The sequence below is a fragment of the Aquarana catesbeiana genome, linkage group LG02, assembly GCF_042186555.1.
Source record: "Aquarana catesbeiana isolate 2022-GZ linkage group LG02, ASM4218655v1, whole genome shotgun sequence".
Lineage (NCBI taxonomy): Eukaryota > Metazoa > Chordata > Amphibia > Anura > Ranidae > Aquarana > Aquarana catesbeiana.
Window position 1 is genome coordinate 709,048,802 of NC_133325.1, and position 23,159 is coordinate 709,071,960.

Genomic DNA, 23,159 nt, shown 5'->3' on the forward strand with positions numbered 1-23,159 from the left:
TTCACACTAGCGCGTTTTTTGATGCATTTTGCATTTTGCAGAAATGCACGGGAATTTTTTAACATGGGTTCCTATGGAACATGTTCACATCAATGCCTTTTTGTTTCTCTGCATTTTTGGAAAGGGTCAGGGACTTTTTTTCATGCAAAATGCAGCATTTTGCATGTAATAGAATTCAATGGACAAGCATCAAAAACGCAAGTGCACCGTTTTTGCAGCGTTTTTGCCGTTTTTTTTTTTTTTTTTTTTTTTTACAGTCTAAAAAAAAAAAAAAAAAAAAAAAACGCAAAAACGCAAATCGCGGCAAAAACGCTGCTCAAAAACGTGGCAAGCATGAAAAAAAAACCTCCAAAAACGCCCAAAAGCAACATGCATAGGTGTGAATCGAGCCTTAGAGTCAAACACTGAGCTGTCAGAACACAACAGCTCAGTGGGGGAAATTGCTGTACTAACATCAGATCATTAGTACAGCGAGACCGACCAGGTTTTTTTTTCGTTTAACCTGCTGGGTTGAACGGAAATAAACTCAGTGTGTACCAGGCTTAATGCTGCATTAACTTGTAAGCTCAATTCAGCCATGCGTACAAACATCTTCTATGAAGAATGATTTTTCCTGTTCAGGCATACAAAAACCTGTCATTAAGGCCAATATGTGGCTCTTGGGCCCTTCTAATACGAGAAGTACAATCGGGTCAGCCTGTACATTTATCAGGTGGACCAAATCGGACCCTCCATTCTCCTCTATGGGCACTCAGATGTAAATCGGACTTGTGTCCATTTACACCCAGCTACCTCCAACCCGATCTGGCAAAAAAAAAAAAAATGGAAGGGGATCTGTTCCCCTCTTTCTAGACGGAACGGAGGGCAGTGGGGTGTAAACAGACAGCTGATCTGTTTGCATCCGATTGCCCATAGAGCAGAGTGAGCTCTGTCTGTGGACACGGACCGGTCACTCGACTGCTCCGCTCAGCAGGGAATCAGCAGACAGATCCCCTACTGAGCAAACCTAAGTTAAGCGGTGTCCGGGTCATGTGAATGGAGTCTTATATATGTCATATACCAGGCTTTGTGTTTTCTGTTTCTACAAGTACAGATGGAATCTGGTTTCTATAAACAAGAACACAATGAAGCTTTTCATTCTTCCAATACACACAGAAAGGACACTTCAGTTTCATGCCATCTATCTGCAGGTTACTGAAAACTGTCTCACATCCAGCTCCGAGGAGCATGCAAGGTATGAAACCATTTCACCTCAACTCTCATTTACACCACCAGCCAGCTACTGAGCGTCATTGAGAAAATCCCAACGTAACCATCCAAGGCATCCAATTATAACACTATGGCAACAATAGATGCACCCCGCCAGCTCTTCTACAGGAAATATTAAACCTCCTATTACCATCTAACCCTTTGGAAGCACATAGTCAAATCAATTAATAAAAATGGTTCCCATTTAGCAAAAAAAAATTAAAAACCTGAAACAAGCTTGACCACTGACCACACAGCAACAATCTGCTGAAGTCTTTCAAAACGGCACAGCTTTCTACTAGATACTTAGAGTAATGTTTGTTACAATGTACTAGAACTGTAGATGATCAAATAAAAAAATAAAAAAACAGAAGGTGCACATGACAGCCTCTCAGGGGGATTTACAAAGTGAACGTTGGCCTTTTTTGTGTAAATATCGGTGCATTTTCCATTCACCAAATACATAATGCCATTACACAGGTCCAAGGTCTTATGCAATGTCAATGTGCAATAGCCACAGTACACATGCTACAGTAAACTTGCTATGTGACAGTTTCTAGAAATGACCAATAACATGCACCAAAATAAGGAAGCACCTGCGCCAATGTTCTAAATTTAAAACATTGTAAATGTCCACCATTAGCGGAGTTGTGTAAATACTGTGGTGAAGACGGGGAGACGCTGACAATCAGCATTGTAACAGGGAGTGGAGAGGCGGATGTGTATGGACAACCACCAAGGTGCAGGAATGCAGCCCAGTTTCGGGAAAATTACGTCTAGATGCAATAAAAAGTCTGACACAAACAATGGATGAAGCAAGGGAAGCAGAGATGTACATAACATTGCACATTCGCTTCCAAAGTAACAATCGCCAAAAGTTTAGTAATCAGTAAGTGCAGCCCACCTGGATACATGAAAAAACTTAATTTCCTAACCTATACAGGCATACCCCTTTTACTTACACAATGGGACCGGAGCATGTATGTAAAATGAAAATGTACTTAAAGTGAAGCAATACCTTTTTTCCCTTCTAGGGTATAGCAGATGGTCAGGGGCTGTAGTGGGAGGGGTCAGGCAGGAAACACTCCCAGGAAGAAAGTGTAAAATAGGCTCATCTGATGCAGGGGGGGCACGCTCCAATCCATCCCCAGGACATCCTGCTGTGCACCGAGGACACTGGTGCTGTGGAGAGGCTGGATGGCGTTGCGTAGCTGACAAGGAATCCGGAAGAACCACTATGGACCGCAGGGCGGCTGGGATGTCACCGGAGGAGGCCAGGATACACACAGGAAGAGCACACTGGAACAGAGCAGGCTACGCTCTCAGAGATTCAGGTCCTTCTACTGTGGCTGCAAAATGTCTCTACAGTACCTGTGAGGCACTATACGTACACTCGCAGGCATGTCCGTACTCTCAAGTGTACGTAAAGCGGGTGTCTGTAAAGCAGGGTATGCCTGTAACTTGCTTGTAAGACCTTATTTTTCAAAAAAAAGGTGTACATCACTGGTCTTCAAACTGCGGCCCTGTATCCTTCCACTGATACAAGACACTATACCTCCCACCGACGCAACGTTGGGGCAATATACCTCTCACAGACACCAGTATTGTGGCACTATACCTCCCAACGACACCAACGTTGGGCCATAATTCCTGGTATTGACAACAGTCACTATTCCTCCCACAGACACCAATGTTAGGGCACTATTCCTCCCACCGACACCAGCAATGTGGGCGATATTCCTCCCACCGACACCAGCAATGTGGCGATATTCCTCCCACCGACACCAGCAATGTGGCGATATTCCTCCCACCGACACCAGCAATGTGGCGATATTCCTCCCACCGACACCAGCAATGTGGCGATATTCCTCCCACCGACACCAGCAATGTGGCGATATTCTTCCCACCAACACCATTGATGGGGCACCATTTCTCCCACTGAATCCAACAATGGGGCGCTATTCCTCCCCCTAATACCAAAGATGCATTGTTTACTCCTGCTAATGCCAGGAAATTTCTGCTCCCAATGGTCACTGTCCAGGCCCCTAAAGTCTGAAGGCCAGTAAACTGGCCCTTTGTTTAGAAAGTTTGGAGAACCCTGGTGTACATAATAGTCTGATGCATCTCATCATTCCAAGTAATTGTGTAGAAGACTTTCCTGTCTCTGGGTAGATTTAATTGTACTTATATAGACAGTCAGAGGGCTGTCCATTGTACAGACATCAGGGAATAGACTATAGTTCAAGTTCAGGCATCATCCAATATACACACTAATGCTGCATTTACTTGCAAGCTTGATTCAGCAATGTGTACAAATATCTTCTTAAAAGCGGAGGTTCACAAAAAAATTGAACCTCCGCTTTTCGGAAACCTCCCCCCCTCCGGTGTCACATTTGGCACCTTTCAGGGGGGTGGGGGGTGCAGATACCTGTCTAAGACCCGTCCCCACCGAGCTGTCTGCTGGGACACACACGGGTCCCAGAGACAGCGGGGACCAGTTAGGAGCCGCAGCGCTTCACTTCCTGATTCCCTTACAGAGAATGGCGGCGGCAGCACCCGAGAACCGAGGGACAATTCGGTCTCGGGTGCCGACAATCGCTGGACCCTGGGACAGGTAAGTGTCCTTATTTTAAAAGTCAACAGCTGCAGTATTTGTAGCTGCTGACTTTTACATTTTGTTTTTTTTTTTTTTTTTCGCGGGACTCCCTCTTTAAAACAAATGCCAATCCTAGTATCTCTTATGCCCTGTACACACGGTCGGACATTGATCGGACATTCCGACAACAAAATCCATGGATTTTTTCTGACGGATGTTGGCTCAAACTTGTCTTGCATACACATGGTCACACAAAGTTGTCGGAAAATCCAATTGTTCTGAACGCGGTGACGTAAAACACGTACGTCGGGACTATAAACGGGGCAGTAGCCAATAGCTTTCGTTTCTTAATTTATTCTGAGCATGCGTGGCACTTTGTGCGTCGGATTTGTGTACACACGAGTGGAATTTCCGACAACGGATTTTGTTGTCGGAAAATTTTATAGCAAGCTCTCAAACTTTGTGTGTCGGAAATTCCTACGGAAAATGTGTGATGGAGCCTACACACGGTCGGAATTTCCGACAACAAGGACCTATCACACATTTTCCATCGGAAAATCCTATCGTGTGTACAGGGCATTACAGACAATGTCATACACGAGGCTTTGTGTTTTCTGTCGTTTATAGAAACCAGATTCCAACTGTACTTACAGAGAGAAGAATACAACTGAAGCTTTTTATTCTTCCAATACACACAGAAGGGATTCTTCAATTCCATGCCATCCATCTCAAGGTTACTGAACATGGTCACACATTCAGCTCAGAGAAGCATATAAAAAGTATGAACCCATTTCACCTCAACTGTAATTTACACCACCAGCTGCATATCACTGAGAAAATCAAAACATAACCGTCCAAAGCATCTAATTATGACACTATGGTAACAAATGCAGCCTGCCAGCTCATGGGACCGTAGGCAAAACTTAATTAACATAAACAAGTTTAATAAATACTAAGCAAAAAAAAACTTTTAATTTTGGATTTGAAATGGCTGCAGCCCTTTTATTGGTATTTTATTTAAAAAAAAAAAAAGTTTAATGAAAAATTACCAATTTCATATAAGATGACATATACAAAATTCACCAAAATACAGGTGTGTTAAATTTGGTGTTATCACTCTCCCTCTCTCATACTGGTCACTATAAGTTCAACATGGCTCCTCATGGCAAAGAACTCTTTGAGGATCTGAAAAAAAGAACTGTTGCTCTACATAAAAGATGACCTAGGCTATAAGAAGATTGCCAAGACCCTGAAACTGAGCTGCAGCACGGTGGCCAAGACCATACAGCGGTTTAAACAGGACAGGTTCCACTCAGAACAGGCCTCGCCATGGTCGACCAAAGAAGTTGAGTGCACGTGCTCAGCATCATATCCAGAGGTTGTCTTTGGGACATTTGAGTGCTGACACATTGCTGCAGAGGTTGAAGGGGTAGGGGGTCAGCCTGTCAGAGCTCAGACCCTATATGCCGCATAATGCATTAAATTGGTCTGCATGGCTGTCGTCCCAGAAGGAAGCCTCTTCTAAAGGAGATGCACAAGAAAGCCCGCAAACAGTTTGCTGAAGACAAGCAGACTAAGGACATAGATTACTGGAACAGTGGTCTGATGAGACCAAGATAAACTTATTTGGTTCAGATGGTGTCAAGCGTGTGTGGCGGCAAACAAGTGAGTAGTACAAAGACAAGTGTGTCTTGCCTACAGTTAAGCATGGTGGTGGGAGTGTCATGGTCGGGGGCTACATGAGTGCTGCCCGCACTGGGGAGCTACAGTTCATTGAGAGAACCACGAATGCCAACATGTACTGTGACATTCTGAAGCAGAGCATGATCCCCTCCATTGACAGACAGGGGCCGCAAGGCAGTATTCCAACATGATAACGACCCCGACCACTCCTCCAAGACGACAACTGCCTTGCTAAAGAAGCTGAGGGTAAAGGTGATGGACTGGCCAAGCATGTCTCCAGACCTAAACCCTATTGAGCATCTTTGGGGCATCCTCAAACAGAAGAAGGTGGAGGAGCGCAAGGTCTCCAACATCCACCAGCCCTGTGATTTCGTCATGGAGGAGTGGAAGAGGACTCCAGTGGCAGCCTGTGAAGCTCTGGTGAACTCCATGCCCAAGAGGGTTAAGGCAGTGCTGGAAAATAATGGCGGCCACACAAAATATTGACACTTTGGGCCCAATTTGGACATCTTCACTTAGGGGTGTACTCACTTTTGTTGCCAGCGGTTTAGACATTAATGGCTGTGTGTTGAGTTATTTTGAGGGGACAGCAAATTTACACTGTTATACAAGCTGTACACTCACTACTTTACATTATAGCAAAGTGTAATTTCTTCTGTGTTGTCACATGAAAAGATATTATAAAATATTTACACAAATGTGAGGGGTGTACTTTTATATATAAAAATAACTCAATAACTGTCCCCTTTTAAGAGAAAAGTGACTAACCACATAAAAAGGGACCAAGATGGGGAGGGCAGGATGCGTCGTCTTCTGGATTCACTGCCGACCGCTTTACTACGCATTTAAGTTTCTTTATATAGGGCACTGCTCGTGCCTAGTTTGACCCACAATAAGCCAATAATATTTATTGTTTTTTATTTAAACTACTAACTTACAAAAATGTTATATATTTTTACTCTGCCATAGCCCCATAGGTGGGCGGTGCAAAATTATTTGCCCCTCCCCTCTACCGGGAATTTAAAGCACCAATTACCACTTAACCCTGTTGAAGCACACAGTCAGATCAACTGAAAAACTGGTTCCTACCGGGGCACTTTCACCCCCTTCCTGCTCAGGCCAATTTTCAGCTTTCAGCGCTGTCGCAATTTGAATGACAATTGCGCGATCATGCAACACTGTACCCAAATTAATTTTTAAACATTTTCATAATACAAATAGAGCTTTCTTTTGGTAGTATTTAATCACTGCTGGGCTTTTTTATTTTTTACCAGGGTGGATAAGAAAAAATGATAAAAAAAAAAAAAAAAAAAAAAACACACAACAATTTCTGATTTTTTTTTTTATTTAAATCAAATACATTTTATAAAAATGCTTTTGGAGTAAAAATCTATCTAAAAGATAGTTTTCTATTTAAGATATATTAATAAATTTAGTTTATTCAGCATGAAATTGAGCTTTGATATGTAGCATGAGGCTGTATATTCTGCAATATTTATAATATTTTTTTTTTTTTGGTAAACTCATTCAATGAATCCAAGCTCTGCAAGCTGAGATAACATGCACTGCATTGATGCATTCACACACATTTCACAGTAACCATGAGATAAAAGAAAAAGTTCAGGAATATTCCTATTTTACTAATTTGACAGCTTATTATTCTAAATAGGAAACCTTAATTTTGTTTGCAAATATTAAAGATTCTAACTACAAGCAAGAATAAGTCCTTAAATTTAAAGAGCACCTGTCATTTCAGATCCATCATGGCAGTGCCTGTTAGCGGGCATCCACTCACCTGCTGCGGCCAAGTCCCTCACCTTGCTTTGTCACTGCCGCATCACCAGCCATCCCATTAAAGTGAATGAGACTGTCGGTGAGTCAACAGCGGGTCAGAGGAGGAGCAGCTGCGGGACAGAGATGACAGTTGCGCTTTAAAAATTGATTTAAATCGAGTTGATTTAAATCAAATCCACCCTGTTTTGTACTAAAAAAAAAAATTATAATAATTTAATTTTTTCTGTTTCTGTCAGTAAATTTTTCTCCTTCACTGATGGGTGCTGATGAGGCTGCACTAATATGCACTGATGGGCAGCACTGGTGGAAACTGATAGGTGGCACAGATAGGCGGCACTGATGGACACTGAAAGGCAGCAGTGACTGGTATCACTAATAGGCACTGATTGGTGGCACTGGGGGGCTTCACTTTAAATCAGGGCACTAATGATCAGTCCATTCTCAATCCAATATTGCGTTTCAGCTTTTTCACTCTTGTCCCTTGTGCAAAGAGATTTCTCAAGATTTTTAGAATCTTTTGATATTATGTACTATACAGTGCTGTAAAAAAAAGCACTTGCCCCTTCCTGATTTTTATTTGCATATTTGTCACACTTAAATGACTCAGATCATCAAACAAATGGTAATATTAAACAAAGATAACCAGAGTAAATACAAAATGCAGTTTTTGAATGATGATTTCATTTATTAAGGGAAAAAAGCTGCCCAAGTCTGCCTGGCCATATGTGAAAAGGTAATTGCCCCCCTAAACCTAACAACTGGTTGTGCCACCCTTGGCAGCAATTACTGCAATAGAACATTTGTGATAACTGGTAATGAGTCTTTCACATAGCTGTGGAGAAATTTTGTCCGACTCTTCTTTGCAGAATTGTTTTCATTCAGCCACACTGTAGGGTTTTCCAGCATGAACGACCTGTTTAAGGTCATGCCACAGCACCTCAATCGGATTTAAGTCCAGACTTTGACTAGGCCACTCCAAAATCTTAAATTTTGTTTTTTTCATGCCATTCAGAGGTGGACTTTCTGGTGTGTTTTCAGATCACTGTCCTGCTGCATAAAATGTGCTTGAGCTTGAGGTCACAAACTGATGGTCGGACATTCTCCTCCAGGATTTTCTGGTAGAGCACAGAATTCATGGTTCCCTCAATGACGGCAAGTTTTCTCCATTTATAGATAATGGCTCTCACTATGGTTGGCTGGAGTCCCAAAGCCTTAGAAATGGCTTTGTAACCCTTTCCAGACTGATACATGTCAATTACTTTGTTTCTCATCTGTTCTTGAATTTTTTTAGATTGCGGCATGATGTGTTGCTTTTTTAGATCTTTTAGCGTGTTTCACTTTGTCAGGCAGCTTATATTTAAGAGATTTCTTGGTTCTACAGGTCTGGCAGTAATCAGGCCTGGGTGTGGCAAGTGAAATCTTACTCAGCTTTCCAAAAAATGTGAATAATTACAGTTCATTCATGATTTAGCGGGGGGTGGGGGGGTGGGGGGGCAATTACTTTTTCACATAGGGCCAGGCAGGTTTGGACAGCTTTTTTTCCCTTAATAAATGAAATTATCATTTAAAAACTGCATTTTGTATTTACTTGGGTTATCTATGTGCAATAATAAAATTTGTTTGAAGATCCAAATCATTTAAGTGTGACAAATATGCAAAAACTGAAAAATCAGGAAGGGGCAAATACTTTTTCACACAACTGTATATGATATATTTAAAGTCTTTTCAAATTTACATTGAGGAACATTATTTTAAAATAGTTCGAAATGTTTTAGACATAGCTTTTTACAGGTTGGTGAATGTCTGCCCATCTTTATCCACTTGCCGCCCGCCATATAGCAAAATGACAGCGGAAAGTGGTTTCAATATCCTGACTGGGCGTCATATGATGTCCTCAGGATATTAAGCTGCTGCGTGCACCCGGGGGCGCGCATCGCGGCAATCGTTGTTGCGGTGTGTCAGTCTGACACGCCGCAACTCTGATCTAGGTAAAGAGTCTCTAACAGAGACTCTTTACCACGTGATCAGCCATGTCCAATCACGGCTGATCACGATGTAAACAGGAAGAGCCGGTGATCGGCTTTTCCTCACTCGTGTCTGACAGACGCGAGTAGAGGAGAGCTGATCGGCTGCTCTCCTGACAGGGGGGTCTGTGCTGATTGTTTATCAGCACTACCCCCCCTCGGATCCCACCCAGGACCACCAGGGAAGCCGCCCAGGACCACCAGGGAAGCCATCCACACTGGACCACCAGGTATGCCCCCTAGACCCGCAGGGAAATACTAATCTGTGCCCAGGCAGCTGCCAATCAGTGCCCACTCACAATGCCTACCACTGCCACCAGAGATGTCTATCAGTGCCGCGTATCAGTGCCACCCATAAGAACCCATCTTTGCAGCCTTTCAGTGCCCAGTGTCGCCTATCAGTGCCCATCAGTGCCCATCAGTGCCCACCAGTGCCGCCTATCAATGCCCATCAGTGCTGCATATCAGTGCCACCTACCAGTGCCCATCGTCAGTGCCCCTTTATCGGTGCCGCCTTATCAGTGCCCATCAGTGAAAGAGAAAACTTACTTATTTACAAAAATTTTTAACAGAAACAAAAGCAAAACTTATTTTTTTCAAAATTTTCGGTCTTTTTTTATTTGTTTAGCAAAAAATAAAAACCACAGAGGTGATCAAATACCACCAAAAGAAAGCTCTATTTGTGGGAACAAAATGATAAAAATTTAGTATGGGTACAGTGTTGTATGACCGCGCAATTGTCTTTCAAACTGCGGCAGCGCTGAAAGCTGAAAATTGGTCAGGGCAGGAAGGTGTATAAGTGGCTAAAGTGGATGTAAACCCGAATTTTTTTTTATTTTTTTTTGATGTCATAATATAGAGTATAAGATTTCCTATCATTTGAGCCCAGCCTTGCCACAAAGAGTTAATCCATCTCTGAGCAATCCTCTTTTATTGCTTTTATTGTTCAGTGAGATAAATCTTGACAAACAGAGAAAAACTTTGTCAAATCCTCCCCCTTGCTGTGAGTGACAGGTGATTTACATATCTTGTGCACCAGCCTAAGACACAGGCATTATTTTTTAATTCCCACCCCCACTCCTTTCTTCAGCAGCTCTGCAAGGATTGGCTGTTCCACACCTCACCATGATTGGGCATGTTGAAGTCATGTGGTTACTTTCCTGTCTTTTCACTGGATGTTAGAGATCATAGCAGAAGTTCAGTGTTAGAAATACACAGGAGAAATGCATATTGACAAGGAGAGTGTAGAGGTGGGCGGGGAGTCTACTGACATCACGACTCCACCCACCGAGCTCCAGACAACAGACCCACCCACAGAATCTGCAGTTTTTCGGGTCTCATAACAGACAGAGGGGAGACATTTGACAGGTAAAGATACATGCAGGAGGCATGTATATCTTTTTTTTTTTTACAATCAGGAGTGCTTTATTGAAAAGAATAACTTACAGTACAAAACAAGCAAAAGTTATGTAGAGACTTACATTATCATGCGGATCATATATATATCTACAGGTAATCTCTCTCACATAAAAACTATCACACAATGTCCAATGAGAATGCATAGATTACACTTAGTACATTAAATGAAGGTCATACAAATGAATCCTACCAGGCAGAGTAATACAAAGGAGAATAGGGAGCGGGGGGAGGATAAAGACCACGTCAGGGAAGCACACAAGAAGAGAGATGTCATACCAGAAACGACAAGACAAAAACTCAGTCCACCCCCTCACAACTCAAAATTCTATGACATTTCAACCATTATAGGACTTCCACGACTACTCTACTAATTAATCCACGGGAGCCAGACTTTGTCAAATTTCCAGGGACAACCCCGACTAATATATGTCAGCCTATAGAGGGGCAAGGCAGTATTAATTCTATTTTCCCAAGAGGAGAGGGCTGGGGGGCTAGCAGAAGTCCACTTACTAAGGATCTCCTTTTTGGCATAGTAGAAGAGGAGCGAGATTAAAATTTTGCTATGATGAGATCTGTGTTCATCCTCATGTATTCCCAATAAGGCCAACTCAGGTGTTTTGGGGACAGACAAATCCATCCGGATATTTAAGTGATCATACACCCCCAACCAGAACTTTGACAATGCAGGGCATTCCCAAAACATATGAAGGTATGTACCAACCCGAGTCCGGCATCTAGGGCAATGTGGAGTATGCCGGAGTATAGGCATGTATATCCTTATAGATAACCCCTATGGCAGTAGTTTAGAAAGGATGACATTGGGTTTACATCCACTTTAAGTCTGAGACACTGACTCGTTAAGATGCTCTTTCTTATAATATATATATATCACAATACACACACACACACTATGTTACTTACTTCCAGCTCTTACCATTTACTCTACCAGCTTTTTGCTGCCCTGTCCCAACTTTTATAAGATGTGTTGCTGCCCCCAATGTCAAAATTACCTTTTTTTTTTTTTTTTTTTCTTCAGACAAGACCCGGGATTGTTCAGCAGTTAGAATCCTATAATAGGCAAGAATAAGACAACATTTCTCTTCCGAAACTCCAGTCTCCTCTGTTTCCAGATGTTTACAGAGTGTTGGTTAAAGAAGATGGGATGCTACACAGTGGTAATTGCGCCCTGTCCCAACTTTTTTGAGTTGAGCCATCAATTTCAAAATGACCATATTTTGTTCTTAAAATACTACATTTTCTCAGTTTACATATTTGATATGTTTTCTATTGCAAATAAAATATGGGTTTATGGGATTTGCAAGTCATTGCATTCTTTTTTTTATGTAGATTTTATACAGCGTCCCAAATTTTTTGAAGTTGGGGTTGTAGCAAAACTAGAGATGATCAAGTAAAAATAAATAAATAAATAAATAAAACCCACTTTCAGCAACTCAATTTTTCTCTTCCTGAACATCCTGTGCAAAGACATCAATCGGAAAAGGCATGTGACAAGCTGAGAACTCTCAGGGGGGATTTACAAAGTGAACGGTGGCCTTTTTATGTGTAAATATCGGTGCATTTTTCCAGTCACCAAATAAACAATGTCATTACACAGGTCCTATGTGTGCATAGATGTGTGCACAAGCCACATCAAACAAAAGGTAAACACACTATGTGACAGTTTCTATAAATGACCAATTAGATGCACCAAAATGAAGCATTTGCACAAATGTTCTAATTTAAAAACAATCAGCATTCTGGCAAGGAGTGGAGAGGTGGATGTGTACGCACAGCCAACAAGGTGCAGCAATGCAGGAAGGAGGGAAGGAAAACATTTAGGATGATCCTAAATAACATCGCGCCTGGGCCTCCGACGGTCATAGAGATGACTGGTGACCATTTGGTCACCCGGAAATCTACATGATCATCATCCGGCGGCGGCCCGATTCTTTCTCGGGGTCCCCGATGGCACGGGAAAGCCCGGAGAAGCACCGGAGTGAGGGGGATGTCCCCTCACGTTGCCTGTAAAAACGATCTAGCGGCTGAACTGCTGCTATGATCATTCTTACGATGCACAGAATTGCCGGCTGAAAGAGAGGATATCTGAATGATGCCTGATTCATCATTCAGGTATTCCCACCAAAAGTCATATGACGTCCTTGGGCTGGAAGTTATTGTGGTTCTTAAGCAAAAACTTTTTTTTTTCACCTTAATGTATTCCCTGCATTAAAGAGGAGCTCCAATCTCCCAAAATGTTTTTTTTTTTTTTAGAGTCAGCAGCTACAAATACTGTATTAGCTGACGTTTAACCGTGGAAGAATTTACGGCACTGCGTCGCTTTAACTGACAATTGCACAGTCGTGCAACGTTATGCCTTAAGCGGCTCTTTCCACAGATCGGGGTCACGCAGTGTTCTAGCACCGCGGGCATAGCTGCCTTTTTGGGACATCGTCATTTGACGGTGGGCGGGCGGCAACAAGTTAATGAAATAATAAAAAAAAATAAACATTAAAGTTAGCCCAATTTTTTTGTATAATGTGTAAAGATGATGTTTTGCCACGAGAATCATGAGAGAAACGTGATCTTTATTCTAAGCAAAAGAATCGCGATTCTCATTTTGGCCAGAATCGTGCAGCTCTAGCAGAGGCATGATGGGACTTGTAGTTCAGCAACACCTGGAGGGCAACAGGTTGAGCACCCATACTCTAGTCCCTAGAAAGTCAGTCAATCAATTGGTAAATAAATGTAAACAAAAAATTAATAAAGCTGAATTACAAAAAAAATTAAATTAATAATATATCCTTCCAGTAATCGCATTTCTTCTCTTCTCCACTTTCTTTGTTTTTATCCATTGTTTTACAGATTTCTTTATGGGGTTTTCTTAATCAAATTACAAAGAGCCGATTTCTTTGTTATCTTATTTTTCACTAGCAAAAGATTAAAGTTTGGATTCAAGATGATACTATTTATTGTAATGCAGGCTTTTCCAGACCTGCTCAGTGTGTTTCTGTAGACACACCTAATAGAACTGTGGCCCACCCTTGAACGTGCGTGTAAAGTACCTGCAATCCTAAATGAAAACCACGACTGCCTACAAAAATAAGTTACTATCTTACAGAAACTGCTGTATAGCATCAGAATAAAGCATCATAAAGAATCAAAGAAATGTCCAGTCTAGCGACAGAGAGCAACTGTTTAGTAAAGCTGGGTACTTACTGGCCGAAAACTTATTTATTTATTTCAGGTACTTATATAGCGCCGTCAATTTACGCAGCGCTTTTACATATATATATTATACATTCACATCAGTCCCTATACCCTCAAGGAGCTTACAATCTAAGGTCCCTAACTCACATTCATACCTATACTAGGGCCAATTTAGATAGGATCCAATTAACCTACCAGCATGTCTTTGGAGTGTGGGAGGAAACCGGAGTACCCGGAGGAAACCCACGCAGACACAGGGAGAACATGCAAACTCCAGGCAGGTAGTGTCGTGGTCGGGATTCGAACCAGCGACCCTTCTTACTGCTAGGCGAGAGTGCTACCCACTGCGCCACTGTGCCGCCCCTAAAACTTGACATATGGTCAATGTGCCAGTCTAACAAAAAGCAGCATCTGATCAGCACTCACAGCCAAGGACAGAGAGCGCTAATCTATTAATTCTGGTGGGGGGGGGGGGCGCGCAGGAGAGCCTCCCCACTGTCAGAATTTAATAGAACAGTCCTTGCTTGTGTTGGTACCCTGATCTGTCCATTTTTTTTTTTTCATTCAACCTGCTGGATTGAACAAAAAAAATCCTTTAGCCTAGGTTCACACTGTAGCGATGCGGAAACCAGCGCCGGTTCCCGCATCGCATTTCTCCCACAGGCAGTTCACACTGCTCTCTGGGAACCGCTGCCAAGTGTCAATACCATGTGTTAATGAGTGTGTTCCCAGCTTTAGAATGAACAGCTGTCTAGATAACGGAATGGCTGGTAACAGGAATGGGGGTGGGGCTGGGAAGTAATTCTTGCCAACAGTGACAAATCGTTTTTCATCTTTTAATTCTGCAATGCGCAGAAATTGCACCAAAAGTGCATATGCCTTTTTTTTTCTAAAATGCAGTGCACCACAACACATAAGTTACTGTGCAGTTCATTTACTAAAACTGGAGAGTGCAAAGTCTGGTGCAACTGTGTATAGAAACCAAATCGCTTTTTGGTCAAACTTAAAAAAAAAAAAAAAGTTTTGCCTTTTAAGATTTGGGTACAGTGGAGAAGGATTAGAACACGTCAGTTTTTATTGTGGTCTGTCCCCCTATTTGTCCTGTTTACCATTATCACTGAAAGTGAAAAGAAAAAGAAAATCCCAAATCTGGGATTGTCCCCAGAAAAGTAATAGAGGGGAAATCTTCCAATGGGTACAATAGTTCTGGTGACCTGGGGGGGGGGGTCCTAGAGCGGCACAATTCTGGCTAAAATGAGAATCACAATTTTTTTTCTTAGAATAAAGATCACGATTCTCGCGGTGTAACATCTTCTTTTACATTATACAAAAAAATTGGGCTAACTTTACGGTTTAGTTTTTTTTTTTTTAAATTAATTAAAGTGTATTTTTTTTTTTTAATTGCGTTTGAAAAATCGCTGCGCAAATACGGTGCGACATAAAATATTGCAACAACCACCATTTTATTCTCTAGGGTCTCTGCTAAAAAAAAAATATATATCTATATATCATGTTTGGGTGCTCCAAGTAATTTTTTAGCAGAAAATAATGATTTTTACTTGTAAGCAACAAATGTCAGAAAAGGTTTGGTCTTTAAATGGTTAAACTTCCCTCATCGACACTTTCCTTTGATAAAATAATGAAAAGATAGTTTGTTTCTACTTATTCCTGTGTTGTAATAAAACTTGGCAGGCTGCCTGGATTTTTTTTCCCAGCTGTGAGAGCTCTCTGCACTTGTTAGAAAGATGGTGACATGCTGTTTTGAAGATCGGGAAGGGAAGAAGATCGCAATTTCGATTCTTAATGATTAACCATTTCCCTACCCAGCTATAGACATATGACGTCCACAGATGGGATCTCCCATCCTGGGTGGACGTCATATGACGGCCTTGGATTCCCGGCCGTCTAGGGGGCGGGCATGCGCCCGCCGCGTTGCTCGGGACCCGGTGCATGCACCGGCACCCGCGATTGCCCGTTAACCGGGCCAGACCGTGGATCTGTGTGTGTAAACACACAGATCCACGTCCTGTCAGGTGAGAGGAGAGCGATCTGTGTTCCCAGTACAGCGGAATACTGATACGTCCCCACCCCCTACAGTTAGAATCACTCCCTTAGGAAACATTTAACCCCTTGTGTCCCCCTAGTGGTTAACCCCTTCCCTGCCTGTCACATTTACACAGTAATCAATGCAATTTTATAGCATTGATCGCTGTATAAATGCGAATGGTCCCAAAAATGTGTCAAAAGTGTCCGATGTGTCCGCCATAGTGTCGCAGTCACGAAAAAAAAAATCGCGATCGCCGCTAAAAAAAATAAAATAATTTTTTTTAAAAAATGCCATAAATCTATCTCGTTTTTTGTAGACGCTATAACTTTTGCGCAAACCAATCAATATACGCTTATTGCGTTTTTTTTACCAAAAATATGTAGAAGAATACGTATCAGCCGAAACTGAGGTAAAATTTGTTTTTTTTTTTTAAAAATTGGAATATTTATTATAGCAAAAAGTAAAAAATATTGTGTTTTTTTCAAAATTGTCGCTCTTCTTTTGTTTATAGCGCAAAAAATAAAAACCGCAGAGATGATCAAATACCACCAATAGAAAGCTCTATTTGTGGGGAAAAAGGGACGTCAATTTTTTTTGGGTACAACGTCGCACGACCGCGCAATTGTCGTTTAAAGTGCGACAGCGCTGAAAACTAAAAATTGGCCTGGGAAGGAAGGGGGTGAAAATGCCCTGTATTGAACCGGTTAATCTTACAGCTCTAGGGGGTCCCCAAGGAATACTCTTCATTTGCAGGGCTTTCCTCTCACTTCCTATTTGGCAATGTAACAGGAAGTGAAGGGAAATCTTCGCAATGGGACACATATGGTGTGAAAAAAAATCTGGCAGGAGTTATAACCTTCCTTGCTCTGTCCAAAATTAATGTACAGCGCCATCAGATTTTGCACTCTCCAGCTTTACTACATCAGCCCCTGTCGGTTTTGATGTGCCACAACATGTAATGCAAAAATGCAAGATATGAACATTTTTCAAGCACCACTGTAATAAAAGTCTATGGTGTCAAAGATGAACAATCCTACTCCAAACAAACTCCTGTATGACACTACTTGCTTAAAAATGAGTGAAAGAAACACAAATGTGAGAAAAAAAAAATCACTGACTTATGCTATAATCAAGTGTAAAAAAAAAAAAAAAAAAAGGCTAAAGGTAAATACAATGTTGTACATTTTATATCATCATATCAGGTCCAGTTATTGTGTTACATCAGATTTGTCATTTGGAAGTTTTCATTTCCTTGTCTCCAAGTGATTTCAGTTGTGATCACAGAATTCCTCTTCAAGGTATACAAAAGGAGTCTGACTATTTACAGGGAGAACGGCCCCCACTGACCTTTCAGGGTTAGCCAATCAGCTGCTCGGCTTACCTGTTACCACAGAGACTAACAGAAAGCCGCCCCTGGAATGTGAAAGTCAAGCAAAAATACTGCCTGAACTCATCCTGTTGCAGCTCTTCCATAATCTAAGATATCTAATGTAATGTAACCAATGTCAAATTAAAAAAAAAAATAAAATAAAAAAAAAAAAAAACACACACACACAGGCACTGTGGCTAGGTACAGGTTCAAGTGAATAGGCTTGGCCCTATGCGACACACAAAATCACATGCAAATTGGTCCACAAGTATTCCGCTACGTGATGATGTGAATGGAGCCTTTGGCAGAGCTAAAGTCCGAGTAAGGGCTAGTTCACACCAGATGCAGTTCCGTGCGCTTTTTTTCTGCACTAAAAATGCATGCACAGTGTTTTCCATGTATTCTGATGGCTCTACTTCACACCAGTGCAGTCAGTTCCAGTGAGTTTCCGCACCGGAAACCGACTGCACTGGTGTGAACTAGAGCCATTGGAATACATGGAAAACACTGTGCATGCATTTTTAGGGTCAGGTCACACCACAAAAATGCACTCTGGATACGTTCCGGATCAGTTTTTGCTTACAGTTCACACCACACGCAGTTCCAATGCGTTTTTGATACAATTTGCTAGGTTCCAGTACAGTTCTGTGCAGAAAAATGCAGCACGCTCTACTTTTTTTTCTGCACCTGAAACTGACTGCACTGGTGTAGAGCCATTGGAATACATGGAAAACACTGCATGCATTTTTAGTGCACAAAAAAAGGCGCACTGAACTGCATCTGGTGTGAACTAGCACTCAAGGAAATGTGTGTAGGCAGGTTCTTACTTGCAGATGAGACATGCCATGCATTTTCTGCAATAAAATAAACACCTGCCTGTTTGCAGCCTTCCTTAAAATGTATATGAGCAGCCCAGATTAGATTCCTGGCACAGCGCCTGTGCGCCACATCATCCCACACTAGCCAATCAAGACAGCCAAAGACCGGGACCCAGAAGAAGCCAGAAGAAAGATGCCGGCGCAGGCGAGCGACCTCGCAGGCATCAGACCATTGGAACTGGGGTAAGTAGTGTGGACTTTAGATCCACTTTAATTCTACAACAATGTGCAACCTGTGCTTCCACATTACCAGGCATGTAACATTTGCAGAATGAGAGGTCAGCCTCCATATTTCTCTCAGTAAAGGTTTATTTTAATCTTTGCACAACACAACAAGCAGAATCAGGAGCGCTGATCACAAGTCACTGACAATACTTCCTATGCTGTGCAGCTTCCTCTCCCTCTCTGCTTCCTGTGTAATCAGCTACATTCAGTAAGTTCTGTATGCGAGACATTAAGGAAAGGTTAGATCCTTTTTTTTAAAGGCGCCATTTACCGTAGTTATGGCAATATTTACATTGGACCAGTGCAAGTTACTGTATGTATGCGCCAGGTCTGAGGGATCCCTATGGAAGATGGAAATCACTGTAGCATGCTGGCCATACATGGCTTCGTTTTTTTTTTTTTCAGACGGCTGAACGAAAAAAATAAACTGAATTGATTCAACTTGAATCCTCCCTGCTGCTCTTCTGTATGTTGACAGTGGGGGGGAGGGGGTTCTCCTCCATGGTCAGAATACACAGATCAGCACTGCAGCTGCTGACTGAGTGCCCCCCCCCCCCAACAAGTCCATTCAACAGACGTGGATCAATAAATCAACATCTGTTGAGTACCAGTGGCCACACATACATTGAAATCCGCCCACTTTCTACTGAACTTGCTTGAATTTCATTCCACCCTTGGCCACCTGTGGACACCACTACTCCAGTGCTCTCCAATAGCTTCTTGTGCCAAGTGGCTGCATTGTAAACACAGGAGGTCACTTGCTTGGAACAGACCTCATTCAGGGAACACTTTGCATTTCTTCAATGCATACAAACTGCTCTGAGTGGATGAGGTGGGGAGGCAGGACAGTGACATCACGACATATCCATCTAGTCCATTTAGAGAACCCTTCATAGATGTAATAGACCAAATGCTATGCTGACTTAAAGTGGAACAAAACTTGCATGGCAGGCCCCTTATTACAATGTCTCTTCTGCAATAAAATAAACCTACCTGCCTACTCGCAGGTCTTCTGTGGCTGAGATGACTGACTTCTGTGCATTCACAGGAGTTAAGTCATCCCACGCAAGTCAATCAAAACTTTAGTTCTGCTGTAAAGAAGAAGATCACCATGCTTAAAATGTTCATTAAACCCCCGTGGTAATGAAGGGCATGAAACACTCAGTCCTGTTCCAATCCATCTTGCAGTTGCTGATCAGTGTCTGACAGCTCGCTTACTACCCCCTTCCCCACACCACTTTCGGAAAACACCGCTAGCAAGAACACAAATACATTATGGGGGGACTGATGGACAGCGTTCCTCTCCGGCAGGAGACGCATGTTGGATACAAGCGCCACTATTCAGCACAGCAGGGGGAGGTGTCAGCTTTTTTTTTTTATTATACAAGCCCTGACTATTCATTCACAATAGGAAAAAAAACAGTCAGCGCTGCTGTGTGAGCCATCTGCTCCTGCAGTGGATGTTTTCCAACCAACTGGTAGATCTATCACACAGCCCTGCAGCACCGAGTGGTTGTTTACTATTGATAATGCGAAAAAAAACAGTCAGCACTCGCAGGGCTGTGTGTTCTATCTGCTGGAGCTGTACTATAACCCAGAAGATCTTTCACACAGCCCCCCCCCCCCAGCACTGACTGATGGCTGACTAGGGCTGTGCTGTAGCTCCCCCATAGGAACACCCATTAATTGGGCTTCAGCCTGGGGTGGAGCTACAGAACAGTACAAACAGAAAAGGAAAGGCTTTTTTTTTTTTTTTTTTAAACCACTGCAAAGATCTGGAAACACAAAAAGGACTCACTCGAGCTCTACAACTGTATTGGAAGGTGCACTGGCCGTGTCGTTCACTGCAAATCCATTTTTGGACCCTTATTTCAGCACAACAGCGATAACAGGATCCAAAAAGATGCTAGCATTTTATTGGATCCTGTTATCATTAGTTGTGCTGAAATAGATTTGTCTCACAAGTGGACAGGACCCCATGTCATAATGTTCTGGTCCAGATCACCATTTTGGTATTAAAAAAAATAAATAAACGTACAAGGTGGAAAACCTGCATATCCAATGCAAAGTTAATTTGCAAAGGACACTTATTGTTTAACCTGCTTTGTGTAAGCCTAGGATGTCAAAGGCTCATCCTTGACCCTCGCTTCACAAGGAAACACTGTAGATAGAGTCACAACATTACATGGCACTGTTCTCTGCAGTATTTAGGATCCAGAAGAATATATGATACATACACACACACAATAATGGAGCCCATTCCTACTAAACATATGTGTATAATCACAAACAAAAAATCTCTAATTTCATTTACATTGTGATTAATGTGCAATCTGTGAAGTAACTGTGCTATAGCAACAACCATCTCTACAATCAATTCAGTGAAAGAACAAGTAAGCAGATCAGAGAACTTGTAACATATGCTGAGATAATATAACACTATAGTCACAGGAGTTCAAAGCTTCTGTGTGCAATTGCAAATCTTCACCACTGTGCAACAAAGAAACTTTGTAGATTCCTGTAAATCCCTGGTGCCCAGCCTGCTGCCCTTTGGTATTTGCTGTGAGGCCCTTTGTGGGACCCATCAGTCAGTAGGGGAAACAATCATTTATAAAAGGAGGCTTTAATGACAGTGAACTCTAGCAGTCTCACGTTGCATGTCCCCTCTCTCTGACAATTTCCTATAGTGTCTATTTACTCTCAAAGCACCCACGTTGCACGTCTTCAGTCCCTGATCATCTCCTCTATCTGAAATCTAACAGTCTTCTATTGTATATGGAACATTATGTGTGGCCCTGAGGAGCGGCCAGGGGCCACAGCGAAGGCCTTGTATGTAATCAATCACTGTTGTAAATGCTGATGATTCTTCATCACAATGTGATGCAAAACCGCTATCTGTGTGCAAACAGAGAGCTCATCAGAACAAAAACAACTCCAATGGATACATGCAAATCTTTGTATGAAAGTACAACTAGAAGAGGTGAAAGTTATAACAGGTGGGCGCTGCAATGCCGGGGCTATCATTGGGTAAAGCTTGTACTGTGAGAGAATGGAACACCTAATGTGACTGTAAGACAGATGGTGCCAAGTACACACTTTCCACATGGTGACATGGCTTGGCTCAGTCTTGTGCAATGCCAGCTGTCAATTGTCATATTAGCTGCTCACACAATGCTGACTTTACCCAACAATAACCCCGACATGTCAGCGCCTGCCTCCTCACTGGAAATGGCTCTTAATCACTTGGCCACCGGAGAGTTCATTCCAGTTGTCAATGCGACAGAAAGTTTCCCAGCCCTTCAGTAGACACAGCAATATGTCTACATCCACCCCAACAACAACCAACAACAACAACCAACAACAACAACCAACAACAACGTGTCATTCACACCTAGGAGTGTGTGAACATTCATTTTCTGTATGCTTTTGTTAGAATGGACGGTCACCCATACACCCATCTCCTCACATCACTAGCCTGTACCCACTCTGCCCATCTCCTCACATCACTAGCCTGTACCCACTCTGCCCATCTCCTCACATAAAAGGCCTGTGTGCCCACATTACCCATCTCCTCACATCAATGGCCCGTGCCCACTCTGCCGTTCTCACACCTCTAGCCTGTGCCCACTCTGCCCATCTCCTCACACCTCTAGCCTGTGCCCACTCTGCCCATCTCCTCACATAACTGGCCTGTGCCCACTCTGCCCATCTCCTCACACCTCTAGCCTGTGCCCACTCTGCCCATCTCCTCACATAACTGGCCTGTGCCCACTCTGCCGTTCTCACACCTCTAGCCTGTGCCCACTCTGCCCATCTCCTCACACCTCTAGCCTGTGCCCACTCTGCCCATCTCCTCACACCTCTAGCCTGTGCCCACTCTGCCCATCTCCTCACACCTCTAGCCTGTGCCCACTCTGCCCATCTGCTCACATACTTTTCCCATCTCTATCCCAGTCCCTCTCCAGTCTCTTCGTCTCTCCTCAGGTCTCTCTTGTCCCCTCAGTCGGTGGGCGGACATGTGTGGCCCCTTCCCCGGCTCTCTCTCTCTCTCCTCGGACACAAAGGACCCCCCGCTCCTCACTTCCCTCACACCGAGTACGTGGTGTCCTCCCCGGGACTCCCTCCACACCGAGCCCCGCTCCCCCCGTACACACCGCCGGAGGAGGAGAACGTCCCCCGCCCAGAGCCCCGCACACCACCCCGGGGAGGGGGACACACAGACCCCCCAGGGGCCCCACACCCGTCCTCCTCACACCCGTCCTCCTCACACCCGTCCCCCTCACACCCCGTACTCACCCCGGTCTCCGATCCCCGCTCAGCCTGGACACAGTCCGCTATGAGGAATGAGGGGGAGGGGAGGAGGAGGGGGAGGGGCCCGCCTAGAGGGGGGAGACAGGACAAAGGGGGGGCTGTGCTGGGGACACGTGACACCCACCGGGAGGAAAGGGGGGGGGGGGGACTTACCGCTTCTCATAGGATGTGTGTACTCCACTACATAACTTCTACAGAAACTTCCCGCTCTCCTATCATCATTCTACAGACACGTCTACAGGGAGACATTCTACATTACACTCAGTGTGCTGTATGGGGGGGGGGGGATTTCATTTTGAATAGAGTAAGAGAGGATTAGAACCCCTGTCAGGTCTTTTTGCCATCTTTGTCCCATTGA

General features: G+C 43.2%; 1 protein-coding gene across 2 annotated transcripts in view; it reads right to left on the bottom strand.

Moving 5' to 3' along the window:
- Positions 1-22,889, bottom strand: part of ST3GAL6 (ST3 beta-galactoside alpha-2,3-sialyltransferase 6) — a 322,642-nt gene extending 299,753 nt beyond the window's left edge. For both annotated transcript variants that reach the window (XM_073616978.1, XM_073616973.1), the window contains exon 1: positions 22,787-22,889. The gene's annotated coding sequence lies outside the window, so the exon portion shown is untranslated. The remainder of the gene's footprint in view (positions 1-22,786) is intronic.
- Positions 22,890-23,159: the final 270 nt, after the last annotated feature.